Below are 12,872 nucleotides of genomic sequence, written 5' to 3' on the forward strand. Positions count from 1 at the left end.
AGATTTGCATCTCTCCATGGAGAACGTGGGGTGGTGACAGACCTGCCACGTCCCATGGCTCAAGGCTGGCTTGTGGTCTGCCCTGTGATCAACCTGAACAGCAGAAGTTGGCATGGCAAACAGCACCATGCTTGCCTTTTGGTATCCTTAATCAAGATGCTCCAGCATCCCTTTTCCATCTCTGCAACTGCCATTACTATTTCCTATTAATGTGGTGCTGCACATCTTTTCACCTGCCTAGAGCCTTTAACACACAAAACATAAAAACACAAAACATCTCATCCTTGCCACAGTGGTAAGCAGTTTCTCATAATTTACATCGTAGGTTTTCAGCAAAGAAAGATTTCTTTGGGGGAGAGGTACAGGAACCTATTGATCTATTGACTTCAATGTCAAATAATCTGATCACACTTAACCTTCCAAAAGCTTCTCTATTGCTGACTACCCTACTTTTCCAGTAGCTTAGCAGCCTGGCCTCCTGATGGGGAATTTACTCAAGTAACGTGCAACTTTTCCAAATAGTATTTTCTCTAGCAAACACCCACCCTGTTGATGAGCAACTCCATGCTCATTAGTGACTCTGGCTTCACAGTGGACCAAATATATGCTCTGTGTACTTTAAGAAGATTTGGTGCTTTTGACTGCAAATAAAATTGAGTGAAACACAGAACTGAATTTGGCTTCAAGGAAGAAAATTTACTCAAGTAAAAGTTTCATGATCATAATGGAGGGGAAAGTAAATTTTGCCTGGGTTGAATTTCACCTTGGAAGAAAGGCAAATTGAGAACATGCAAAGGCCTGAAGAATAATTCAATAACAGAAAAGATACTTTAACATCTACACATTCACATTAATTTTTTATCCAGTCTCATTCAAAATAAGTTAATTTCTTTGAAGGTAATAGACTGTGTTAATATTAGTTCCGAACCTCTGGGGGAAGTTGTTGTGGTTGGCTCTCTCTGTTTCTGAGCCATGACTGAGTCTGCAATGAGAAGAGGGGGACAAAAGAGGCATTTTGCAGCACAACAGCACACAACTGAAGAACCTACAGTCCTGTGAGGGGACTGATAGAGGAGCAGGTCCCAGAAGAAAAGGCATCTCCACTTGCCTGTCAGGAGGGCTCTGAGGTAGAGGAAGAGCAGGTCTTTCCTTCAAGGTTTGATGTGAAGAGCCTTACAGCCAGCTGGTAAAATGCTTTAGTGCAGGGAGCTTCTCTTCCAGAAACAAGGTGCTAGCTCTGACCTTACCATAAAGAATATATGAAAAACTAACAAGAACAATGGAGAACATATGTGGGGATTAAAGAGGGCAAGCTGTGATATAATTCTGATTAGCCTGTCACTTTATAATTTTTTTCCCTTTGCTCTTCTTTCCCTGAAGTTCTCCACTGTTTTTCCTCTTCCTTGTCTCTCATTCCTGCTGTATTTGAGAAACCATTCCTCTCCATGGACTTCAACAGGCTTTGGATCAAACCCTACAAAACATTTGCAGCTTGTTAAGTTTTCAAACATACTTGCTTTGCAATCTTTGTGCCGTATTTTGCTTCTTCGGATGAAATGACAAAATTGGATTTTTTGGTCCAATTCCAAAGAAGGGCTAATACTTTACCCTTGTCAGAACTAGTATACCAACTCACCTCTTTAGTCCTTTAGAAAGCTGGGTTCCTCTAATCACAGGTTTTCACTGCTGTTATGTGGCCAGATTTACAATACAATAGATTGGTTGCTCCTAGAGAGAATTGTGATCACAGAAATACAGTGAATTCTTTATCTTTTCTGGAAGCTGTCTCTGAAAAAAACATTTAGAGAACCTGATGTGACTGATTTAGTGTTATCTTATAGGAGTATATGGATTCTGTATGATGGCTCACTTTTAAGAATGTTTACTTTTTTGAATAGCGATCACTATATTACTATCACTATTAATCCAGGCAAAGGGAGCTTGTGACTCACAGTCCCCCTTACCCACATGGGTACTCATCCTCAGTACACCGAATGCATTAGGTGTGTTTAAATTTATGGCTCATCAAAGCCCATTCAACTTTCAATAAGGAAAAGGTTTTTCTCTCCTGATTTAACCAAAGTCACCATAAAGAAGCAAACAAGGAGGAAGAATAACTCAGGATAAGTTTCTCTGTAGCAAACACTCAAAGACTGTTAAGAGACTATGCCAGGATTACTTGATCTGAAGATGAAGTTGGCATAAAGAAACAAAGTGCAGTTCAACATGGTGAACAGTGAGGAGAAAAAAAAATGAACCTTGCCTGTAGGTACAATATGGTGGACTAGTCTTTCATACTTGTGTGTTTGAGGCTAAAGATTTGAAATTTAAATGAATAATGAGTCCCTGAGCTGGTGGTTTGGACAAAGACATTTAATAAATTAAATTAGAAAAATCCCAAGTTATGTTGTTTGTTTTGGCTTTGTGGTTGGTTTTTTTTCCCCTACAGAATCAATCAGTACTAAAATACTGAACCTACCTTTAGACACCAAAATTGTCTGAGTCTCAGAGAAACTAAATGCTCACATGTATTGGCTGCTTCTGTAGCTCTGCCAAGGAAACCTCACCAACGGGAGTTAGGGAGGGTTCCAGCTCCGTGGTTCTCAAAATAGGATTATAATAAATATACGGGGACTTCAATACCCCCTTCTTACTTGCCTTCCCCATTCCTTTTCTTATTGGCTTTGGTATCAAAGACCTTCGCCCTGTAACCCTTGTTACCTTGAAACTCGCCTTCAGAATAAATGCATCCAGCCGCTATGAACCCCAAGGGAACAGGATTCATTCCCTACCCAGTGATAACACTCTTAAAGTAGGATTCTCTAGGACATTGCCAGAAAAACAAAATGACACAACATCAAATACCCTCCAAAGGGCACACTGCAAGTGGGTCGAGTAAGCTGGGGAACACGCGTCAGCAATGAACGATTCTCGTGCCTGTAACAATTCCTCCTAATTGTCTGCACATCTGTCATGCTGTCTTTCTCTTTATATTTGCTAGCAGCTTTATGAATATCTGGGCCACTAAGCAGATTTTCTCTTCAAAACCTCTGGCCCAAATTCTTAAGAACACATTATAGTCTCTAAAAGGACAGAGAGAGAGGAGTGTGCGTGCATGCACATGTTTACGTGTTTGTTTAAAAAGCAGAGCTGATGAGCTAAATTATGATGCCTTTACATAAGAATCAGTGGAAATTTTCTTGAATGAGAGCAAGAGCACCAACAGATTTCTGGGTTTTCTGATCAGTAGCTGCCCTGCATTTAACACATCTTATATTGGTTAATTTTGTCAAAAGTGTAAATAGCACAAGTTAGGGGGTCATGCCTAGAAGCCAGCAGCCATGTCCCCTGCCTCCTCAGGTGCAGAATGCCTCCTGTTACAGAAAACTGCAGCTCAGCTTTTTAGTTGTTCAGCCATACAGAGGAGAATTAAAAAAAAATGGTTAAGTGTTTCTGAACCCTAGTCTTACACTGGCTGTCAGTTTTCAAAGAGCATCTTTTCACTTTGAATGCAGTCCAAAGCAGTAAAAGCCTGCACAGCGCAGCATCAGTACAGGGGCATCTAATGAACCCAACACCTATGGTTTTAGAATAACAAATTGTGTATTTCAATTTGATTGATAACATCCTATGGATGTTAGTGTGGAAGGATTTCCTATATTGACAGTATGGACTGGGAGCTCACTCACCCCTTTCTGTTCCCTGGCCTTAGCTAGCAACTCCTAGCAGCACCTTGGGCAGACTAATTACCTCCTGGTTACATTTAGGAAAGTCAGGTGAACAGCTTTCCAAGGCTTTTTTTGAGAATTCTCCATGACGTGAAATGATTTAATCAGGATTAATGGTGTTTCTAAAAATACATACTTGTTCAGTCACAGGTTGTTTGGTCCAATGCAAGAATTACCCGGTTAAATTATACAACGTAAGCAGGAGTTCAGTGTGGATAATCATAACAGTCCCTGCTGGCCTTCATGAATTAAATCATGAGAGGGGATAAATGCAGTGGGACAGCTTGTGTGGTTACTGATTCCAGCTCCTGCCCCCTCTTTCCAAAACATTTGTGAAGCAGCTCCCAAGCCACAGTGGTTCACAGCTTGAATTGCAGCCCCGGTGGAGTGCACCATCAATACATTGCTGCTTGGGTATAGGGCACTGAAAAGCAACAGAAGGGAGCAAATATTTTATTATTCAAGAATACCTGTATTTTGGACATGAATGTAAGGATAAACAAATCAAGATGGAAGCTGAAAATCAAGGGGGTCAGAACAGGTATTTCCTGTCCCTATAATTATGTAAGTAGCAGACATTTGGGCCTTCTTGTGTTATTTTTTTTTTTGATTCTTCTTCTTTTTCCTTACTTGCTTTGAAGCCTCAGACACTGATCATTATTACAGTCCAGATGAAAATCTCAAGACACTAATGGCTCAATCCAGCAAGGCAAACCCTGCTATTTAAAATATGATACATTAGGAGAGATCTTTGTCAGAAACACACAGAGTATCTGACCTGGTCAAAGGAAACTTTTTTCAGTGTGAGCTTTTAAGCTCAACTCTCTGTCAAAAATAGATCACCCAATACTGACTTAAGGCAGTGGTAAAGCTTCCATGCAACTTTATTGACCAAACTCTTCACCACTGCTCTTATTCCATCCACCTAGCACAGGGAGTCAACTGACTGCATTTAGGAATTTGCTGTACGCCTGTAATTTATTATGCTGTCATCTTGGAAAGAAGTGTTGTTGAAGAAGAATGACATAGTCCTTCCTTTATAATTTATTGTCCCAATAAAATTAATCACCCAATCTCCAGCTCCTAGAAAACTCTGCAGAAGAAATCAAATTCTAATGATGATCCATTCTTATCAGTGGCAAATGGTGTAAAGTGTGAATCATTGCTGTTGTGGTTTAACCCCAGCCAGCAATTAAGCACCAAATAGCTGCTTGCTCACTCCCCTCCTCCTCAAAGAATAGGAGAGAGAATTGGGGGGGGAAAAAAAAAAAAAAAAAAAAAAGTAGTAAAATTTGTGGGTTGAGATAAAGACAGTTTAACAGGACAGAAAGGGAAAGGAAAATAAAAATAAAATATAGAAAACAAGTGATGTACAATACAAATGCTCACCAAACCCTGACTGATGCCAAGCCAATCCCTGAGCCCCAGTGTCCCCTGGCCACCTCCCCTGGTTTATATACTGGCCATGATGTCATACGATATGGAATACCACTTAGGCTCATTTGGCTCAGCTGTTCTTGCTGTGTCCCCTCCCAGCTTCTTGTGCACCCCCAGCCTTCTCTGGCAAGGCAGTATGAGAAGCTGAAAAGTCCCTGACAGACTTAATATAAACACTGCTTAGCAACAACTAAAACATCAGTGTGTTATCAACATTATTTTCATCCTAAATCCAAAACACAGCACTGTACCAGCTACTAGGAAGAAAACTAACTTTATTCCAGCTGAAACCACAACTGCACAGAGCTCGGTGCAAAATAAAAATGACCTTGGAGTGGCAATCAAACTTGAAAAGGGGTAGGTGACATTATAGTGGGGGTCTGCTACAGGCCAGCTGACCAGGAAGACCGAGCAGATGAGGCCCTCTACAGATAGATAGGAGCAGCCACACATTTACAGGCCCTGACCCTCACAAGGGACTTCAACCACCCTGCTATCTGTTGGAGGGACATGCATCAGGGTATAAGCAATCCAGAAGATTCCTGGAATGTGTTGATGATAACTTCCTTCTCTGAGTGATGGAGGAGCCAACAAGGAGAGGGGCTATGCTGGACCTTCTTCTCACCAACAAGGAGGGGCTGATGTGGAGTGTGAAGCTCAAGGGCAGCCTTGGCTGCAGTGACCATGAAATGGTGGAATTCAGGATCTTTAGGGCAGCAAGGAAGGTGCAGAGCAAGCTCGCTACCCTGGACTTCAGGAGAGCAGATTTTGGCCTATTCAGGTATCTGCTTGGTGGACTACCATGGGATAAAGCCCTGGAGGCAAGAGGAACATAAGAAAGCTGGTTGGTATTCAAGGATCACATCCTCCAAGTTCAGGAGCGATGCATCCTGACAAGGAGGCAGCCAGGAGGCCTGCATGGATGAACAAGGATCTCCTGGACAAGCTCAGACACTAAAAGGAAGCCTACAGAGGGTGGAAGCAAGAACAGATAGCCTGGGAGGAATACAGAAGAACTGTCCAAGCAGCCAGGGATCAGGTTAGGAGGGCCAAAGCCCTGAAAGAATTAAATCTGGCCAAGGACATCAAGGGCAACAAGAAGACTTCTATAGGTATGTTAGTGATAAAAGGAAGTCTAGGGAAAATGTGGGCCTTCTCTGGAAGGAAACAGGAGACCTAGTTACCCAGGACATGGAAAAAGCTGAGGTTCTCGATTTTTTTGTCTCAGTCTTCACTGACAAGTGCTCCAGCCACACTGCTTAGTACACAGAAGGCAAAGGCAGAGCATGGGAGAATAACTGCCTACCATAGGAGATCAGGTTCAAGACCATCTAAGAAACCTGAAGGTGCACAAGCCCATCGCACCCAATGAGCTGCATCTGTGGGTCCTGAGAGAACTGGTGGATGTAGTGTCTAAGACAACATCCATTATATTTGAGAAGTCATGGCAGTCTGGTAAAGTTCCCACTGACTGGAAAAGGGGAAACATAACCCCCACTTTTAAAAAGAGAACAAGGAAGACCTAGGAACTACAGGCCAGTCAGTCTCACCTCTGTGCCCAGCAGAATCATGGAGTGGATCCTCCTCAAAATGTGCTAGGGCACATGGATAAAAAGGAGGTGGCTGGTGACAGCCAACTTGGCTTCACTAAGGGCAAATCATGCCTGACAAATCTGATGGCCTTCAACAGGGTTACAGCGTTGGTGGATAAGGGAAGAGCCACTGGTGTCATCTACCCAGCCATGTGCAAAATGTCTGACACTGTCCCTCATGACATCTTGTCTCTAAATTGGAAATTGGATTTGATGGATGGACCACTCCACAGATAAGGAATTGTCTGGATGGTCACATTCAAAGAGTTGTGGTCAATGGCTCGATGTCCAAGTGGAGACCAATGACCAGTGGCGTTCCTCAGGGGTCAGTATTGGGACCAGCACTGTTTAACATTTCTGTTGGCAACACAGAAGTGGTTGCACCACGGAGCAGCATCTCCCATTACTCCATCAGGCAATGGTGTGCTTTACAAACATTGATGTGCAAAGCCTGTAACTCCTTCTGATAGGGACTCTACTACTGCATTCAAGAGTTAGCAAAATAAGACATGGAAACTTAACAGCCTTAAAAATTTTCCAGTCCCTCACAGTTAGGGTCAAAGAGTTTTGAAGAAAACAAAGCAAAACAAAAACCATCAATGCCAGAAATTTGAATTCCCACTACCTATTAGACTCAAGTTCACACCCGCACTAAAAGAGAAAGCCCAAGGCTATTCAGCTGAGTGAATAGGGAATATAATTTTCAGGAGTCTTTAGAGGATATGCAGAAATCAACAGCACCATCCTAACTTTGCCACTAATTTGCTACGGTCCGGTCACTCAAACTCCGTTCTCCCTTATTCCTGCCCATAAAGTGAAGATAATTCTAATCACTGCTCTATTACAGAAACAGTGGAAGTTTTAATAAGCTAATGTTTTTTTCAGCACTGGAAGTATGTAAAGTACTCAGCAAATGCTGAATGTTATCACCAGTGCTGGAGCAGTGGTGCATAGCGAGAGTGCCAACACTTATAGCTAAGGAGGAGATAGGAAAAAGCTGTTTCATCAGAGATAGAACCAAAATTGAAATGTGTACAATCTCTACAAGCCAGTTATGGTATCATGATTGCATCTTCCAGCACTTGCTTAAAAGCCCAGACATTGTGGAGTCACACAAGCTATTTGCTACTTCTCACAATCAAGAGAGCAATTCCCTCATCTCCACAAACATATCTCACTGTTGCTCCTACTGGTTCTTCACATACAACTTGCTGTTATGTAATTTAAAATCTCTATGCCAGAGACAACAAATTCGTTCAAATGTCTTATAGAGGAGAGATTTACAGACTTGGTTGAGAAATGCTGTGCTTCAGCTCAGGCTAGTTTTTTATGGCAGATTAACAGATGCAAGCTCTCAAAAATGATTAGAAAGTACAGGGTAAGAAATTCAGGTAGTATAAAAGTGCCTTCAGTTGGCTCAGTATGACTTGTACTTTGAGGATCTGGCCATAAACTAAGAGGAAGCTGGCCAACAGAGCTTTTCCTCAGCAACAGTCTATCTTACAGAAGCCAGTGCAATCCCAAGTAATTTCCTCTATTAAACCCCTCTTCCAGCTCAGGAGTTCTTTCCTTTTACAACAGCACTGTGAAAGTGTGCCCAACAGCATCAGAACCATCTTCAAAAGTAATTTAACTGCCCAGATCAATGATTAGTATTTCAATTTGTTCACTGTGCTTATCAAAGAAGTTTGAGACCCAGCTACAGTTCATAAGGAAACACATTTTTCAAAGCCATCTGAATGAACATGTTTACCAAAGAACTCTGACTCACTGAAATCAAGATCCTCTTCGGCAATAAAAAACATGAGAAAAATGGACTGTGTGTCTTGCCCAGGACATCAGTGGGCTTCGCTCAATAATGAAACACACACTGATCACCAGCAGCCTAAATCCACAACACAGCAGGCACCATCAGTTATTCTTGTCCTTGTAGATATCTTAATCATGTTCATAATTATGCTCATTTCATCAATTCCATTAAGATCAGACTATTCACATCAGTAAACATACACAGTTGGTCAAGTAAGCTATTATGATAAGATTTTCCTGCATCAGAGTTTGCAAAACAGCACTGCTATGAGAACGTGCAGGTCTGTGCCATCAGCTGCTATATATCTATTCATCCATGTCACCAGATAACCTTTGCTCATGGTGCTTGCACCTGCACTGTAGTTTAAATTAAGATTGTGCATCATTCATATCCCTATGGCTCAAATTCCTTATGTGTTTGCAGCAATTTAAAAAAAAAAAAAAAAATTAAAGCATTAGTTGGAGAAAGGTGCAGTTGATACATTGGGGGTCTTTCCTTCCCCACGTGCACATCTGATGCTTTTATGCACCACATCTTGAAGCACATCATTTGCCCACCCCAACACAAGTCCACATTTACCTGTTGTATGTACTTATTTGTTTGCATACCCCAGGCTTGGCCTCCTCTCCCTGAGCCCTTCCTCTTCTGCCCGTCACCTCCTTCACCTGGCCCTCTACCTTCACCCACAATCCAGGTGGGCACACAGACATTTCCTTTCTTCTCGATACTCTTATCGTAACACACAGGCCCCCAGGAAGGTGGTAAACGATGGCAACTGTCATGGGAAGGTTGCCAAGACACAGACAGAAGTAGATGCTAGTGCTGCCAGAATATGGTCACTAAGGAGCCCAGCAGAATAATACTTTTTCATACTACTCACTTCATTGTAGCATTTGATTTCATTAGGTTTATAGCTTTCATAGAAAAATGTAGTGCTAAACAGATCAGAAAAAAAATATATAGCACATACAGAAAACATATCCTATAGGAACCTTCCATCATCATTTCCAGGTGCTGTATTTTTCTGATTACAAAACCACCCCTCTGTAACCCCATCTGTGCAGGGTGACATGACATAAGCCCAGTGTAGTAACATCAAGGAATCGATCTGCTCCCATCTTTCTTGCCACCACCCGTATGAGAGTCATTTATTTAAAAGCAACTTTGGAATACAAGTATTTTGACCTCAAGTACTTTGAACCATCTCTAGGCAACCTCCTCACAGGATCAGGTGAATATAGCCCCATTTCCACCACAACATGAGGAATAATGTTATTTGAGCTCAGTCTTTTTATCTTTTCTAATGCTTTTGTCTCTTTTGCCTACTCCTCCTGTTACCTGGTGTGCAATATGGTCCTTAAGAGATCCAGGGTGCATTGTCTCAGGGAAGTGACAATTAATTATTAAACCTGTCTCTATAACAGCCTTCCAGGTGTTGAGACAATCTGTAAGCTAAGCACTGATGTTTATCTCTGTAACATGGCACTACTGCATGAAACATGGCAGCCAAACTGCTGCACAAGACTTTTTATTTTTAGGAATTGCTTTACATTGGAAAAGTGCCCTTTTTCAGAAAAAAATAGAATTGGTCTGTGGTTAAGTCCTCTGTTTTCTCCTCTTCTGGGCCGACGTGTGTCACCATGCAAAACCTCACACTGATTTTTAGTACTGCACTTATCACCTTTGTGGTATAAGCAGTCAGGAGCTGGAAACCTTGAGCCAGGTTTAGATCCATCACCTGCCATTTGCAGGCCAGTTGATTTCTTGCAGGGTTGCACGTGCCTACGTGTCACCCGGCTACTTTTTAAGCTTGTCAGTGGAAGGGGAATGTGATGGGCAAGGGCTGAGAATCTGCTGCTGGCAGAAACCACCAAAATGGTGGGGTAAAATTTTGTGCCCTGCAGTTGTCAGATGAACTTCTGGTGACTAGATCTCCTGCGATTCACCAACCAGGGGAGTGGGCAGCCTGAGAAGATGGCCAAAACTCAACTGCACTATGTCAGTTTGGTGGACCCTGGTGAAACAGAACCAGAGTTGCCTTTCGTTCCCAGCAGGAACAACGAAGAAAGACAAAATGTCCTTTCAAGCACTATTGTGCCACCGTTTGAAATGAAACAGATGCAAAATTAGTGCATTGAGACTGAACAAGATTTTACAATGCTGTGGCAGAGAAATCTATGGAGAAGTGCCAGAGCCAGCAGGATTATGGAAAGGTGCTGCCCTGAAAATAGCTTCATGGATGGGAAACATTCATTAGTACAGTCTGCATTTATTGCTGTTATTACTGTTTCATGGTCTGTAGTAACACACTAAAAATCCCTCTCAGGGATCTAAAGCTATTGTCTCAGTCACTGCGCAAATAACAAAAAAAAGCAAGTAATTCAGCAAGCACTAACACAAGAGTCCAGGTTTCTTATGTCTTGTGGTCATTTGCAGGTACAAACTGAGGCACTTTGATACTTATTAATGCATCTCCCTTATGAATTGTTTTGTATCAAATAAAGATGCAAATTTATCTGTTACCTTTCTTTCTAGCACATGATTTCAGGGTTCCTCTCTGCACCAGCTAGCTGACTACTTGCACAAAACCTGTAGGAATTCAATTAGCTTTGAGCCCACTCTCCATCATCCAAATTAAATCACACAGTTTATTCAACAGTTATCTGAGGACGTACAGAGCACGATCACCTAAACCTCATTTCCCGAGGAAACCAGACTTGCAATTCATAAGAGCTAATTACTTGCAATGAACGCATGACATAAATGTGAGGATAGGAAGAGAAGATGATGGCAGGAAGGCTGAAGATGGGTAATAAGAAACCAAGAATGCTGTTGTGCAAGAAAATGAACATTAGTCACAGTCCAATGCTGATAGCTGGCACCAGCTTCACAACCTGACGAGGCATCTAAAGGAAGGATGGGCAAACAGGAGGGAGGTGTCAAGGTGGGGTTTTGTCCCAGATCTTCTCAAATGACTAAGGCATCATGGAAACGGGGAAGGGAATGAAGTGGGAAGCTCCACTTCAGGGGAAGTTAACTAGCAGGAGGTGGATGAACAAAAGTGTTTATATCAAATAAGCAGGGACTGGCTGTTTGTCCCCAGATTCAGCTGTGCTGATCCAAGGAGACTAACCTGCCTCCAGCCTAGCCCCTGTGGCTGGGAGTTCATCCCTACCCCAGCCTAGGAGCTCACATTCCAGCTGAGCAGCTCATGAAAATACTTCTCCTGCTTCAGCCAAAGTGGAACAAGGGGAAGCTTACCTTGTAAATCCAGCTTGTTCTGACAGGTGTAGGTTGGAAGGTGCTCCTGTGGACAGGCCAAGAGGGACAGTAACATTTTTCACTGCCACAGCTGTTTGCAAAGGGGTGCCTGTCCACATCCTCCACAGAGCAACTGATCCTGGGGAGAGACTGTTTTCAGGTGCCTTCTTTATGAAAGCACAACACTTGGGTTTTCAGTGTGATGAAGGGGAGGGGAGTCAGCTGTGCGTTGAGAGACAACATGTTTCTGTCATTGTGTGATGGGAGGCATCTCTCACCTTCCCTCATGTGTGGGTACTGGAGGTTTGGATGGAAAGAAAGCCTGAATTTAAAGAAATATTTAAAGAAACGTGCTTACTCTGTTGCATGTTTTGACTGATGCAGGTCTAGCAAGAAGCAGCAGACTACAGGTGCTGGTGGCTGAGTGCTGGGATATGTTGGCTGCAATGACAAAGAAAGGCAGGGGACAGTACAAGAGAATATCAGGTTCTGTAGAGGTAGGACTACTTACCAGTTCCATTGTTTCATGTATCTCTAAGGCAATGTCAAGTTTTACATTTGGTCATTTGGAGATAAGCCTGGAATAGATAAACACGAGAATTATTAGCTGAAACTGTGACAAATCAGACATATGCTCAACCTCTAGAAACCCTTCTGCTCTTCCTCTACCTGCATCAAGAACAGGAGATGTCAGACTTAGCAGCTCTCTCCATTTTCCAGCTCTCTGCTGGCAGAGTTACCTTGTTCCAGAAGGCTTTTTTGCACTGGCTAAGCTTGATTCTTTAAGGCCTGGGAAGGCTTTAAAGCTACTTATGGATTGCAAAGTGACCTTTTTTAGGCTTCCGATTCTGAGATTGACTCATGTGAACTGAGAGACCCTGAACATAGAGAGCAAATTCTCTTTCATATTTCTTAACTGTCACACATTCATTGGTTATAAATGATAAATTTCACATGGCTTGCAAAATATATATCCAACCTATTTAAGAATACTCAGTGCTCGCGATAAGCTTTTTATCTTAAAGGTCTCAACCAGTGTTTTCA

The 12,872-nt window shown here is 42.3% G+C and overlaps 1 long non-coding RNA gene across 1 annotated transcript; it reads right to left on the reverse strand.

Annotated features, from left to right (window-relative positions):
* Positions 1 to 358: 358 nt before the first annotated feature.
* On the reverse strand, positions 359 to 12,597 carry LOC116959760. The gene is made up of 4 exons (XR_004406032.2): positions 12,498 to 12,597; positions 12,340 to 12,406; positions 1,637 to 1,728; positions 359 to 1,474 (listed from the first exon to the last, which is right to left on the reverse strand). It is a non-coding gene; the product is annotated as an uncharacterized LOC116959760 (long non-coding RNA).
* Positions 12,598 to 12,872: the final 275 nt, after the last annotated feature.

Source organism: Tyto alba, unplaced genomic scaffold (assembly GCF_018691265.1).
Source record: "Tyto alba isolate M040663 unplaced genomic scaffold, T.alba_DEE_v4.0 Super-Scaffold_16, whole genome shotgun sequence".
Classification (NCBI taxonomy): domain Eukaryota; kingdom Metazoa; phylum Chordata; class Aves; order Strigiformes; family Tytonidae; genus Tyto; species Tyto alba.